The sequence below is a fragment of the Myodes glareolus genome, chromosome 7 (genome assembly GCF_982192425.1).
Source record: "Myodes glareolus chromosome 7, mMyoGla1.1, whole genome shotgun sequence".
In the NCBI taxonomy this organism is placed as follows: domain Eukaryota; kingdom Metazoa; phylum Chordata; class Mammalia; order Rodentia; family Cricetidae; genus Myodes; species Myodes glareolus.
The window spans coordinates 21,718,813-21,734,082 of record NC_142032.1 but is presented as its reverse complement, the minus strand read 5'-3'; the positions used below and the strand labels follow the sequence as shown (position 1 = coordinate 21,734,082).

Below are 15,270 nucleotides of genomic sequence, written 5' to 3'. Positions count from 1 at the left end.
CCTCAAAGACCACAACTGTATGGAGCTCGGTAGTAGCCATTTCTAGATAGTCAAAGTAAACACCAGTTATCTGTCCAACACCAAGGCCCCGTGTTGATGGCCATTTATCATGGATGCATGCACTGATTTTCTCTTAAAGGGAACTATTTCTCTATCAACTAGAAAAAGAAAGACCAAGAGTGTCTCAAGTTCATCACACACACACCCCAAAAAAAGAAGGCAAGCACAACATTCCTGTGAAAAAGGAGAACATTCCATCCATTTTGATCTTTATCTTCCACCTAAGTTACCTGCCTGGTCTCTGAGGTATTTGAGATTTCAAACCCTTGAGCTGTGGCTCTTTAGGACCAACTTCCTTAGACTGTCAACACATCTTTAAACAAACCACCAAAGAACACAACTTGAGTACACAGTATCCTGTTCTCCCTAAATATGCTGGTTTCTTGATCTTTTCTTTCCTGGCAGGCTCCTCTGCCATTAATATGTGATCACAACTAGATAAATAAGAAACTGCAGCTGTGTTAAGCAGGGGAGGGAAAGGGCGCTTAGGGTGCATATGCCCTGCCCTTCCCACCACACCACCATTCCCCTCAAAGACAGAGGGTGGAGTTCAAGAAGCCTGGAAAGGGGGTAGGGCAGAGTTACAGACAAGCCATGTAAACTGCCCAGTGAATGTCTAAGGTACAGTCGGTCCCAATTAGGCTGCAGAGAGGAGCATTTGGGGCTCCAACCTGATGGACAGACACTCAGACTGTCTGGTACTGACTGATGTTTGCAAACCAGTCATCTGGAAAACTGTGACTCCCCCCTGCCCCGTCACCTGGGTAGTCAGGTAAGACACATCTCTCTAATCTAGAGATGCTAAAGCCAAACTGTCTTTTAGAGACACTATTAACTCACAAAGCTGCAGAGGGTGACACATGGCTAGTATGACTTGAGGCAAGTCTGGCTAATATATACACTAAAGACGAAATGTAGCTCACTGATTGTCTTGTTTTGTTTCGTTTTTTGAGACGTGATTTCTCTGTGTAACTCTGGCTGTACTAGAACTCATTCTGTAAACCAGGCTGGCCTCAAACTCAGAGATCCACTTGACTCTGCCTAGCACTGGGATTAAAGGTGTGCGCCACCACCTCCCAACCCCAGCTATGTGAGTCTAAGCAAGGTATTCATCTCCTGTGTAGTTAACTTTCTTCCTAAGTGAGTATTATATAACATCCTGAACCCGGGGCTTGGGTTTAAGGTAGAGCAAGAGAAGCTAACTGAAGGTACTTGCCATGTACCTTCTCACACATCCATCCTTCTTTCTTAAAGAGATAAAATTTGATCTCTTAGTCATCACCCAGCTCTATACAGAAGCAGCAGATGGCCCAGTGGTTCTCCTACGACAAGACACACAGATATCATCTGCACCACACAGAGATTAGAGCATCTTGATGCCTTCATCCGGGAGTCACTCACAGCTAAGGAATTGGGACCAGTACTATTAGAAGCGCCTTCGGCTTCTCTGGCCAACAGTCAAGGCAGGCCGGCCTGAACAAGGGAAGTGTGGCCTGTGGAGAGGGAAGAAGACTGTTGGTCAGTATCTTTTCAACCTAGGTTAGAAATAACTATCCGTTCTGGATATTGTTGCAAATGTAAAAAAGGAGCTGGTACTTTCTGTCATCAAGGTGATCAAACAGTACGGACACGGGGCTGAGTGTCTTGCAAAGTGGCAGAGTATTTACCTCTCATGTACAAATCCCTGGGTCCAATCACCAGCATTGCAAAAATACATACGCACACACACACACATACACACACATTCTTTACATATATGTAATATATATATACACATATATACATATATATGTATATATACATATGTATGTATACACACACACACACACACACACACACACACACACACACTACAGACAATGCCATGGCACCTTAAGGCTTTGGCAAGCAGGTTAATAATACTATGCAGTGCGGCCCTCCACCAGCAGCACGCCAGGAGGCTCGGGGTACATGTTCTTTCTGGCCTTGCCTGTGACCCAGTGGCACCAAGCCTTCATAAAGCTCCATGAAGGCCACTCTTCTACAGAAGAAGTTCCTGCTATCTCCAAACCAATACAAAGGGTTCAAGGCACAGACCTGCAAGTCTCAGTAGCATCCGGATTCTGGATCTTTAGCCTCTTGGAGAAAAATCATCATGGAACATGAATGTTGGACAGGCAGCATGCACAAATCGACTGGACCCCAGGAGGCTGGCTGCCAGAGGAAAGTACTCTTTATCTAAGCCAAACAGTTCCTGCTCCTTCTCTTGCCCTAAAAACACCCCACCTCATCAAACCAGTACAAAAGAGCAATTACTTTTGGAGGAAAAAAACTAAAGTATCCTTCTCCAAGAATATTTTTGTGACTAAAATGTGACCTAGAAATGCAAGCTTTTCTTCCTGAACGCAAGTGCCTTTTCTATTGATGGGAAGCACACACTCTGAATGAATGAGCCTACTCCTCCAACGAAACCCAAACCACATCAAACTGCTTTTGAAGATAGGATATAAAGCGAAGAAGCAACTAAATCTGAGAATGCCATTTCTGTGCTTTGTTCTTGTTGGATTTTGTTTCATTTTTGAGCCAGGCTTGTGTAGCTCAGGCTGGCATCCCACTCCTTATGTTGCCAAGGATAACCCTGGACTTCTGTCTTCCTCCCTCCCGCTACCTCAGGACTAACCAAGCACAGTTTATGACAGACTGGGGATGAAACCGCCTCGTCATAAACAGCAGGCATACACTCTACCCTCAGCCATATTTCTGTGCTTCAGATTCAGGAAAGTGACCTGTGGTTCCTTCAAGGTGGCAATGACACAAGCTGACTCCATCAGTCAGCATTTGGGACCTCAAGCAGAGCGTTTCCAAACCCGCCACTCCCTGTCAGCCTCTGCCTTCTAGACTGGGCACGCTGGAGAAGCAATATACAATCGGGCTTCCATGCAGCAGAGCTTTGAGGCACAGGAAGTTATCCGTAAAGTCCCTCCTACATCTCTACCTGGTGATGGCCAGTGCTCCTCCTAGTCCTGTCCTCTGCTCTCCACACCCACCCCACCCTGCTCTTTAAAGCCTTCTCTCCCTCCTCCTTCCTTTGGCTTCAGTTTGCTCTTCTCACACACAAGGACTGAGTCTTCCAGATATAAGTACAGCCATTCTTTAACACACATTCACGTGCAACTGTGACCCTCTCCAGCCCCTGGTCCTCCAAGTTCAGCTTCTACTCATTGCTCTCACTCTATATGAGGAAGCCCAGATACAGCTAACCAAGACAAAGTTGTCCTTAGAAGGCAGAGTAACCGGGAAAGCTGAGTAATAGGCAATGGAATTCTCCTCAGCGGAGAGAAGTTCAAGAACATTCACAGAGGTAAGGCACGAGGAGTAGTGAGCTACAGTCTAGGCATGTTAAATATCGGACCTACTCAGACCAGCTCAGGTCCAAGTTCAAGAAAGATGTCCTTCCTATCCAGGATAGATCTCTGCTGAACAGAGGCCCTCAGAGCAGCCACTAATCAACCACAGCACTTTGGCTTCCAGTAGCTTCCTGCTTGGCTGTATCCACCACCATACTAAATGGGAGAACACAGTATATGGTGAGAGGTAATTCTGGGTCTCGGTCTGCAGCAGAAATCTACCCGTGTGTCTGAGAAGTTGGCAATGATCACAGCACGAAGAACTCTGAGCCCAACACCAATCAGGACTCTGGAGATGGGTCTACTTACAAAAGTCTGGCCGTTACACGCACTTAGACAGTGGGAGACAGAGGAGGAAGGAGAAACTGTGCACTGATTCAGCCTCTGCTGTCAAGGAAGAGGCAGAGGGGATGAGAGCCATATAAGGGAAAAGCGACTCCTGGCTGCAGCTCCTCGTAAAGGGAGTTAGGGAAAGAGATAAGGGGCGCACTTTGTGCTGGAGAGAGGCGACAATCTGTGTTCTGGCCCTGCTACGGATCGGCTGTGGAGCCTTGGGCAAGCTTCTGCATCCCTGGTTCTGTTTCTATTTCTCCAAAATGGGAGGGCAGACTAGAGGCCTTTGAGTTCTTTTGCCGCACGATATTCTACAATACTACAACATTAGGAATACTGGCTGTGGGAATTACAAACAGGTAGGGAGAAGGGAAATACAGAAAACGGAATACAAAGTATGACAAAATCTGTTGTTACTGACACTGATTATAGCTCTAAGAAAATATCCACTGTGGCTTCACACCAAAGGCCAGGCACAGTCAGTGAACACAAGTCACTTTCTGGGCCCTTAATCTTGATGGAACTACAGACACGCGATAGTTTTTGCTTATGGGGCACACTAAAGGGCAGTGACTTCCACTCACTTTGGTGAGAATGCCCTCACCCTAACAAGGCCAGAGCCCATTCCCCCTGGCCTTAGTAGTGCCAGAACAGAGAGAAGTCCATGGTGCCAGACTCTCCATCAAATGCAGAATGCCATTATGTAGGATCCCTGGCAGGCACAGACACTTAGAAGCTGACATACAAACTCGCCTAACTGTCCTAAGAGGAGAGGAGAATCTGACGTGAGAAGCCAAAACTCACCTTTCTTCCCTCCCTGGAGTAGCTCCCCACGTCTCCTTATCTATCCAGGAGACAGGAATTAGGGCTCTCTGTGCTCCCTGAATCTGCAGGGCAGAAGAGAGAGCATTCTGACGAACTGCACGGAGGCAAAGCGGGGTCACTGCTGTGGTTGGGAAACGCCTCCCTGGACTGCTTACGGCCTCAGTTCCTTAGAAGAAAACAATGAAGGAGGAATCCAAATCCAGCTTCAGTTCACATACACACAGTTCCCACCTAGTCTGGCAGAGTGTGAGAGAAAAAGCTCCTGGCCCACCGGTGCCCAGTCACCTCATCTGCTGGGGACCTGTGCCGGCACAGACAACACAGCAGAGTAACAGAAGACACAGGAAGGTGAATGATGGACTAGGACGTTCCATTGATCCAATGCTGAGGTCCTGTTCTGCACAGCCTGATTACATGGGGAAAGGATCAAATGTACAGAAGCAGTAAGAAGTGGGAAGAAATGTAAATCTCAGATCTGCTGCTTTCAAACCTCGAGAACTTGAACAGATCATGCAATGTTTAAGCCTCAATTTCCCTATCGAGTCAGGTGGTGATGGAGCACACCTTTAATCCCAGCACTTGGGAAGCAGAGGCAGACAGATCTCAGTTCGAGGCCAGCCAAGTCTACAGAATGAGTTTCAGGACAGTCAGAAAGACAGCAGAGAAACCCTATCTTTAAAAAAAAAAATCTCTAACAATAAAACTGAGATGAAGAAATGAACTGTCATCTCCTCGCAGAGAAGTTGTAAGGCTCACACGAGATCATCTGTATGGACACTGAACACAGGATCTGACACATAGAAAGGGCTCATTTGACTAATGCCAGCTAACATTACAGTGAGGCTGACTGTAGGGATGACAAGGAATGAGGTGGACAAAGGTTAGCATGACCAAAAGATTGTGCTACTGGGTTTTAGGTTGTTAGATGTTGCTGCATTTAAAAAAGAAAATAAAATAAAGGCAGGTTTATGAGAGAAAACAACAGCATACCGAAATATAGAGATGCAGGTTTCAAAACTGCTTTAACTACAGAACCGTAAACTTGGGTCCTTGACCTAGAAAGTTCCTCAGAGGTAGCAATGAAGACACATGAGTATCTAACAGAAAGGCCAACTCAAACTCCAGCGAAAACAGTGTCAACGCCACTAATCAAGTCAGGTGACTCAAACAGGCAGTTATATCTATCTTTGACCAGGAAAGGGAGATATATTATTAACAAATACTCTTTAAAGCAAAGGGTATTTTGAAGTAACTAAGCATGAAATAACAACAAAAGGACATTTTCGATGACAGAAAGCTGGAGACACAGTTCCCATGGCAGCCCTGGCTCCCTATCCCTGTTTCCATCTGTTATCCCTCCCATAGTCTCCACCTTGCTACCCCTTGGACAGATTGAAAATGGATTCAAAAACATTCATGCTTTTCTCAAAACAAAACATCCCCCCAATATAAAACTAATGCGTGTTCATTAGAAAAAGCCAGAAAAACAATGGTGTCTCGGAATAAATCCACCCATCCACACTAACACGTTAATTTATTGCTGCCCTTGCCCCTCCAGCCCTGGCTTTAAGGTCATTTTTACTGAAAGACTGAATGTCACACTGTGTTTCGTAAGACAGCACGTAGTTCTGAAGGTTCAAGAAAAGCAATAAACGCTAGGAACAGTCTAAGATTGGCCGGAGCATGAAGACAACCCAAGTGTCTACTCACACCCACATGTGTCAGGTGCTGCCTCTCAGACCCTTGGAAACCCTCAGAACATGTGATGGGCACTCTTTATTTAAGAAGTTTAACTCTGGACATCAAGAAAAGGACCCCACCCACTAAAACAATGCTCTTTCAGTATCAAAGTGTCTACCATTTCAAAGGAGCATTTTGGAAAATGTTTTTTAAAATCTAAAACCTCTCCTGTGTACATTGGCACAGAGCTGGGTCAGGTCCTGGTCAGTTCCAAGACAGAATTCCAAACGCTACCTTAATTATTCCTAATGTCACTGATACCGTCCTATCAGACTCCCGTAAATCAAAATCACAGTGAGGAAGACAAACAAAACTGAGCCTTTCTGCAACACACGGTTGCTTAGAAAACAGGAACCTAGGATGAGTCCATTTGGGGGTCCCTCATAAATCCATTCCTGACACAGTTTATGCCACGGCAATAGGAAGAACAATTTTCTCACCATTCCAAAGAACTGTGTCCTAGAGAAATTTCCAGAGGTCCCAAGTACTGAAGGATAAAAAGGCAAAGCTAAATCCTAGGGCAAGCAGGAGATCATGAATCAGCTGTCTATCAGGCTTTATCAGTTTACGGACAGGCTCTGGAGTTCAGCTAAGAGGATCCTCCTACCTCAACCTCCTAAGTGCTGTTACAGGTCTGTGCCGCCACACGGACTCAGTTTATCTGCACCACTACTCAGACACATACACAAATACCTGTTCCTAGTATTTGCAAAATTTGGTCCCCCCAAGGCCTGCTTCATAGTTAATGAGGGAGTAGGTGCCCTCAGAAGCCAGAGGTGGCAGACTCCCGGACGCTGGAGTTCCAAGGAGTTGTGAGCTGCGGTGTGGGTGCTGGGTGCTGATCTAAGGTCCTCTGCGAGAGCAGTGAGTGTCTTAACTCCTGAGCCTTCGCTCTAGTCCCCCTTTAAAAATGTTTCTTCTAAAAAGATTTAAAATTAAACACACACATAGATGGTCCCATACAGGGGTGAGATAGAAAGAAATGAAAAAGAACCTAAGCAAAGCAGTTGGTGGCCTAGGCTATTATGTATCACTATTTGATACTTTCGTAGAATAAAGGCAGAATGTGGTACTTTTCAACAACAAAATGAAGCTCCAGGAAACGGTTTCCTTAAATAGCTTAATGCGATGCTCTGGACGAATGGGACAGGAGATCCTGTAAGTTCCGATCAGACTAGTGAGGTACACAAGGCAGAAGGTTTAAGCCTGACCTATCTAGGCCATACAAGTCCACTGATGTTTCTTGGTACAGTGGAATGTCCGTGACATCTTCTAATGTGCCTGTCGTCCACCTTGTATCACTTCTGAACAAGAACAACGGTTTCTTAACTAGGAGGTGGCTTAGAGGAGCCATCTTGAGCTCCTTGCAGTCAGAGGTATTGAAAGCAGAGCTATTCCAACTGCATGGTTTCCAAGAGTCCTTACAACTTTAAGACTCCTAGTCTTCAAGTATTTTACAGTGGAAACCACAGGGCATGGCCCCTGTGAGCTTCTCTCATGCCTTAAGAATGAAAAAGATGGTAAGATCACTAACATAGCCCCAGTGAAGTCTCCTCCAGAACCCAGAAGGGCCATAAATAGACAAGCAAAGGACAGGCAGTAAGTAGGAGCCACTCAGGAGCCTGGAGGAAACAGGATAAGCCTGGAAGAATAGCCTCTGGAAATGGACAAAGAATTTGGAGATGGCTGGGCGGGGGGGGGGGGGGGGGGGGGGGGGGGGGGGGTTAAAACAAAGCGAAACTGACAATGCTCAGAAGCAGCTCACATGCTATACGCTGAAACCTCGACTGTCGGCAGCTCGGGGGGCAAAGGTGGCAGCACTACTAGGACTCCATGCAGATTCTAACTGGGTCCCCCGAACCCTGGCATCTTCCCCCTGCTCACAAATCCTGGACATTGCCAGCCAAATACAAACAGAAGCTAGCATTTTGCGAGTATCCTGTAGTTCAGAGTTCAGGGAAGGCACCTTCTCTCCTCACGAGGTTAACCAGGTGAGCAAGCACTTCACTGGGGTGGGATATTTCTTCTACCTGCTTTTGAGATAAAAGCCAACACTGATAAACTAGGCTTGTGTTCATAATAATCTGGTTTAGAAAACAACCCCCTTGAAGGTGTTTTAACATCGATCCCAACCAGACAGGTTCTTGCCTCTCTCTGGCTGACAGCCTAGTAACGACACATGGTACAATTCAAACCTGCATCTTAGGATTTTGAAGCAGACTTTAAAACTCTGACAAACCAAATCTTAAGAGGCCAAAGGCTGTGCATGCTCCACATAAGGAGCCCTTGTCCCCTTGGAACAGACGTGACACTCATGACTTTCACAAAAGCAAGACAGAGTTTTTCTTCCTTCAAAAACAAAAGGGGGTGTGGTGTACAGGGAGGAGAAGGAAAGGGGCCAAACCCTCAGGCTCCACAGTGGGAGACAACATAATGTCCCCAAAGTAGGAAGGCATCAAAGTTATTTTTAAATGCAGAAGCAAAAATACAAAATAGATATACTCAGGGAACCAAGGTGTTAGAGGAGAGGAGGCAAGGCACCATGACACTGAAAGGATTTGATCCCTAAAACTATATGCACATATAAGTCCGAGAAAAACTGTGGCATGGGGTGAGTGTGCGTCCTTGTGAGCCAGCAGGGAGTGTCGGACCTGTCCTGTCACTTTCTTCTCTCCTTGAAACAGGGTTTTTCTTTGAACTTGGGGTTAGGCTGCTGGCCAGTTACCCCAGCAATTCTCTTGTCTCTACCAACCAAGGATAACACATGTTGGGGTTACAGGCTCGTGCACGTAGCCACATCAGCTTCTCTTGTGGGTGCCAGCATCTGAACTCAGGTCCTTGCACTCGAACAGCAAGGGCCCTTGACCACTGGACCATCTCTCCAGCTCCAAGGAAAACTTTTGGAGAGAAGAAAAGGAGAAGAGCTAAGACGCCACTAATTTAGCAGATGCTTTCTAGCTCCAGCCATTTCAAAGCAACACATTGGGTAAATGATATCTAAGGACTGTTGGACTCTATTTTTCAGCAACAGCATTAAAGTACTATTTTTCATTGTTTAGAAAATGAGAAAGTAACCCCCCTCAATGGAAGAAAGGTGGGGGCACTAGTACATGATGCAGAGGGGTTTCCACTTTTACATGTACATCCATGTATGGAAACACATGATAGTCTTAAGTTTTTTGCCCTCAAAGCAATAAGACTTTTGTGGGTTTTTTTTTTTTTTGTGGTAAAAGGGGGAATTCAGTCTACAAGGACAGACATGGAGAGTTGTACACGGCACAGTCACAAAATGAAAGCTAACAAGCAACAGCCAGAAAACCCTTTCTTCAAAGTGACGGTGTGAGTTTTTGGTTTTTGTTTTGCTTTGCTTTGAGAATTTCCATCTATAAATTGCATCAGTGAGGTGGGATCTTTCCTGCAAACTGGCTTCATCTAGAGCTGTTCTACTTTCTGTCTCTGCTAAGAAGCCTCTAGTGAATTTTCTGGTCTCTACCTATCCATCACTGGCCTTCCCTCAACCGCACCCAGGCTTCCTGTTTTATTCTCCTCTCCTGTGGGGACCTGTGCCCTACCATTCCACCCTGGCACACTATGGAGCCGAGGGCATTTCTTGGTGCTTTTTGTACTGCAGAATGGAGTTGGATGTCCCGGGGTTGAAAACTGGAATACACTGTACTCCATGCATCCATTTTCTTGGGTCTACTGCTGCCAACTTGCCTCTGCTTGGCTTTGTTGTTTATTGTTGGGATTTGATCATCTTGGAGCTGAGTGGGGGAGAGGGGCCCTCAGAAAAGTAATTAGAAAGGCCTAACCCCTGTCTGGAGACACCAGCACAGACCTGGGGGAAATCTCTGCATATATAAGGAACGTTTTCCTAGAAGAGAAACCAGAGAAAAAGGAGCTTAACTCGCGTCAGCCAAATTTGTACCGATTCTGGGGCACGAGCCCAGCATCACCCCATGTGGGGAAAGCATCAGTCGGTCCAACAGGCAATGTAAATTAAGCACAGAGGGTTTGTCTTTGTTGTTTGAGCGGGGGGAAAGGTGTGGTGCTGATACTCAGGATCATGACTCTGTTTCTGAGCGCTCCAAATGCCTGGTTCTTTTCTTCCACAAGCTTCTTTCAAAGTCAGGTCATCCTTACACTACACATAGAATTATTTTACTTTGCTTTGTTTTGACACTGCGTCTCACATAACCCATGCTGGCATCAAACTCACTATGTAGCTGAGAATGACCTTGGATTCCTCAGCCTCAGGCCTCTACTTACTTTCCAGACAGTATGATTATAGGCATGGGCCACAACACCCGGGTTAGGATAGTTGGGTAATCTAGATGCTAGACTCAATTTACAAGAGCTTTTTAGATTCTAATGACTCTAAAACTAATTCTCATTCTCTCTCTCTCTCTCTCTCTCTCTCTCTCTCACACACACACACACACACACACACACACACACACACACACTTCTCTTTATCTCAGAAGTCTGTACAATTCACATGGTCGCTATTCAGAGCTCTAATGTGTCTCATAAAAAATGTTGACCATAGCAGGTCCAGGAGTGATCCCAAGTCACCACAAGAAGCCTCCATTAGAAGATGTAAATCTAATCTGCTAGTTCAGTCAATCCTGAACCTACCTGCAATCTTAGCACCCAGATTCCATAGGCTCCTAATAGCGTCTTCTGATCAGCTGTCACTGTATCAAAAAATACACTGGTTGTACTTACAGTACAACCCTCAGTCCATGTCAAGAAAGGACAATGAGACAGGCATGGTGGTACTGCCTGTAACTCTAACACCTGAGAGCCTAAAGCTAGGGGGTCGCAAGTTCAAGGCCTCTCTGGGCAAAATAAAAGAAAGAAGGAAAAAAAGGAAGGAAAGAGGGAGGGAGGGAAGACTAAGCAAGACAAGACAGGACTTGGCAAAGCTCATACTCCAAGGATTTACAATAGAGCACTCTGCTGTGCTCTTCTTGGCAACGACTCTCAGCCCATCTCCTGGTGAAGATATACAAAATGAAGGAGAGACATGAAGGTATACAACAGGCAGTTCAATGATTCCAGAGTGTTCCCTCCAAGAAAGTCAAGAGATAGCTCTAGTTGAAAGAAACACATTTTCAAACTAAGTTTTCCACAGGTCCAGAGCTCAGAGAGACCTGTTCTCAAAGGGCACAAGGAAATATGAGTTTTCATGTGCTGGTAAATGTCCCTTTTAGATTTGTTTCAAACCTTAGGGGATGGTTTTAGATAAACAGATTTTCTTGAATTACAGAGGCTATGGGGTGAGTGAGGATTCTGAAAGAAAGAGATTACCCATGATTCACTTTTTCCTGTACAAGGGTCCAGGGCCTTTGCCTGTACCAGGTCTTGACCAGGTACGTGGGATCCACACGAACCTGGGTGGAGGGCACGTACTACGGTGAAGTTCAACAGAGCCATGACTGGTACAGCTTTTAAGAGCACTGAAACGCATTGCTCTATCCAGCAAAGGGCTGGAACATCAATCCTGGCTTAAATCAGCACCCATAAGCCAGAGAGGGAGGTGCGATGTCCTGAACAGCAGTTGGCCGAACACGTGTGAGGGAGGTGCAGCTGCCAAGCCTTTCGTGTTTACCAGGAAGGAAGAGTGTTGATTTTGCAGATTTTTGATAATGTTTTCACAGCCAGTGTTATTCCCAGTCTGTTTCAAAATGCAATCTGAGAAATGCGCCATTCCTCACCAGTCTACTTGTCCTTCAACGGTTCCATCAACCGGAGTCACAGAAGCCCTTTCTCTCTGCTGACCACATCGCCAGGCAGCCAAGAGGAGAACCAAAGGGGAGCCAGGATTCCTGCCATAGCATTGCAGGGCAGGGAGAAGAAAACCAAACTCAGATGCAGAACACCACGGCATAGGACCTAAGGCCAGATAGGAGCTGCTAGAGAGTCTCACAACTCCGTCTTTGAGCCTGAGGTTGTATTTACTGCTCTCACTTTTAAGAGAAGCCACTTAAATGTGATAGGCCATGAAAATTAACAAAGAATAGCATGAACTGGAAGGTTGCTTTGGACTATGGGCAAAGACTAGACAAAGCAAGGAGAAACCTTGCCGACTGGGCATGGATGCTACGACAGAAGCCCCTAGGCTGGAAAGAACCACTAACAAAAAAGGCCCAGGCCCTTAAGAATATGGGTTCGTGATTTGTTCTGGTTTTTGATTGTTTGTGTGTTTCACACAATCTTGAATATTGACTACTTTGTAGGAGAGAGAGAGAGAGAGAGAGAGAGAGAGAGATTGATTCAAAAGAGAAAAACAGTCTTGGGAGATCCAGGAAAAATGCTGTTTGAAGTTAAGACTCCTTCCTGTGTCTCTCTTACGCTCACTCAGCTAGGCTTATGAGCAATCCGTTGCCATGGTTTAACGCCAGCATGTTTTGTCATAGCCAGCAGCCTCTGCCATCCACTGATGCGGTGGGGGAGTTGTCTGGTTTGATCCCACCCTGATGCTGCTGTTTTGGTTAATACCCTACTCTGGTCATGACCCAAACATGCCTGGGGTCTCCTTAGAAGAACTACTAGGAACACTGTTACTTTATCAAGATCATAACTAAAGTTTTGATCATAGATTTGAAATGTATATACAGATCAAATAGAAGTCACTCTGTTAGAAACATCATGGTGAACCAATCTGTCCATCATCATGAATGAAATATGTGTAGCTCCAGCATTCTGTGGACTCTATCACATCTACCACGCTTACAATACATGCTTACAATACAATAATTTCAGAAATGAAATCAGCCCAGAGGAAGCTAAACTATCAATCATACAAATCAAAACAAAACCCCAAACCCTACTGATATACCAAGAAGTTGTGAGAATGGATTAAGCGTGAACTTCAGATGCATACCAGGCCCAGAGGAAGAAGTAGATTTGGATAGCAATATATTGATAGTAGACACTCCAGCTTTTAGCAGACCTTCTTCAAAGTTATAATGGAAACCCTGAGGCTGGCTAGCCACTGTGGACAGCTATGGCAACTGTGGTACCTACAACATGTAGGCAGACTGAAAGTGAATCAAATTCTCTTCGGTTACCTCCCTGAGTGTGGATCTCAACCTGGCGTTAGAATTCCTAAGATCTCTCTAGACCTGAGAAATCAAAATAGTTGAACATGACAAGAGGATCTGCACTTTTAGCCAGCTAATCAACATAATTCCCAAAGTGTAAGAACCACTGCCAACAGTTTTCAATTATGAAATGGGTTTAAAAATAAAATTATTTTGTTACTACTTCATAACTGTCATTTTGCTACTGTTATGAACTATAATATAAATATCTGTGTTTTCCAGTGGCCTAAAGTGATCTCTGTGGAACTGTCCTGACCCACAGGTTGAGAACTGCTGCTCTAGCCAATCTAAACACCTGAGCTGACATCTACACTCACACAACAATAAGAAAACATGGATTTCACCTGTCACTTCTGAGGTGTACGGCTGTGCTGGACTAAGTGCCGTGAGCAGGACTTCTATAGGTAGAGCCACTTAGTCAGTAGTGATGGCCCACACCTACCATCACCAAGTAGGCACTCAAATTTGGGACCACTCTGGGCATACAGGGAAGCAAGCTTCCCTAAATAAACAAAATGAAAGCTAATCACCAGCCCACCACCATCACCTGAGCACTTGCTTAAACTGCATTGTCTACGAGCTCTTGGAGGAGGGGGGAGACAATGGCATACATGTGCTACAGGGGTAGGGGTGGGGAAGCCATCTAGGGAAGGAAAGGGACCAGGCAAAGAAGGGTAGGATGTGAGGAGGATGGTAGGGTGGGGGTAATTAGACAGAAGAATAATGATACACTTGAAAAACATCATAATGAAATCCATTACTTTGTATACTAACCAAAAAGATCACATTTTAAAACTGTGTCCACACTGAAGCAAATCCTCTGATCCCACCCTAAACACACTGAGTTAGAAATTCTGGAAAGAGGTCAGCAACCTGGATCTTCACAAGCCTTCTGTGTGATTTTGACACAGCTGAAGTCTGGGACCAGTGGGTTATGCTATTGATAGTATGATCCACAATGGTTGATCAACAAATGTAGCATCACTTGCACAGGCTAATATATTACCTTAGGGATACCACCCTGAATCCCAGGGCTCTATGATTCATTTTACATCTCAGAGCAATGCTGAGGTTTAAAAAAAAAAAAGCAGCAGTACCATCTTGCTGTGGAATAATCCTTCTACACGCTGTATAAACTATGTTGTTATCAGTTTAATAAACAAGCTGACTAGCCGATAGTTGAGCAGGATAAGGTTAGGTAGGAAAGTCAAACTGAGAATGCTGGGAGGAAGAAGGACAGAATCAGGAGTCTCAAGCAGATGCAGAGTGAAGCAAGATGAGCATGCCATGCTGAGAAAAGGTACCAAGTCACATGGCAAAACATAGGTTTAAAAATATGGGTTAATTTAAATGTAAGAGTTAGCTAGTAACAAGCCTGAGCTATTGGTCAAGCATTTATAATTAATATTTAGCCTCCGTGTGGTTACTTGGAAGCAGCCTGAGGGACAGGAACTGCCTACACTATCCTGCCTTATAAATAAGAAGATTCAAGTTGGAGCAGGGCTGGTACAAATTAACCCTACCCAGGGACCTGGAGCCCACTCACTGACAACCTCATGCAATCAGAGACTTAATTCCAAGTAATTAAACATTACCAGCCCACACTATTTTCTTTTCTCCACAACCCAGAGAGATACTGCTGACAGGAGGCGTGAAACTCACTTTCTTTGTATGGAGTCCATTGGTACTCACCTCCAAGTGACTACTTCTAAGACCACCATAAACTGTGGTGATAAACCGAAAAGGGATTTTAAAATCAGTAGGAGTCATACTCAGTCTCGAAGCTGCCCAGACACAGACAACTGCCTCAAATTAGA

The 15,270-nt window shown here is 45.2% G+C and overlaps 1 protein-coding gene across 50 annotated transcripts in view; it reads right to left on the bottom strand.

Annotated features, from left to right (window-relative positions):
* The window catches only part of Sorbs1 (sorbin and SH3 domain containing 1), a 223,454-nt gene that overhangs the window by 170,043 nt on the left and 38,141 nt on the right, over positions 1–15,270 (bottom strand). For 2 of the 50 annotated variants that reach the window (XM_085693868.2, XM_085693863.2), the window contains exon 1: positions 4,584–4,723. The exons of 47 other annotated variants lie outside the window; for them this stretch is intronic. The gene's annotated coding sequence lies outside the window, so the exon portion shown is untranslated. Of the gene's footprint in view, positions 1–2,136; positions 2,211–4,583; positions 4,724–15,270 lie in introns of those variants that run through there. One more of the 50 variants, XM_087907895.1, reaches the window with a different exon arrangement.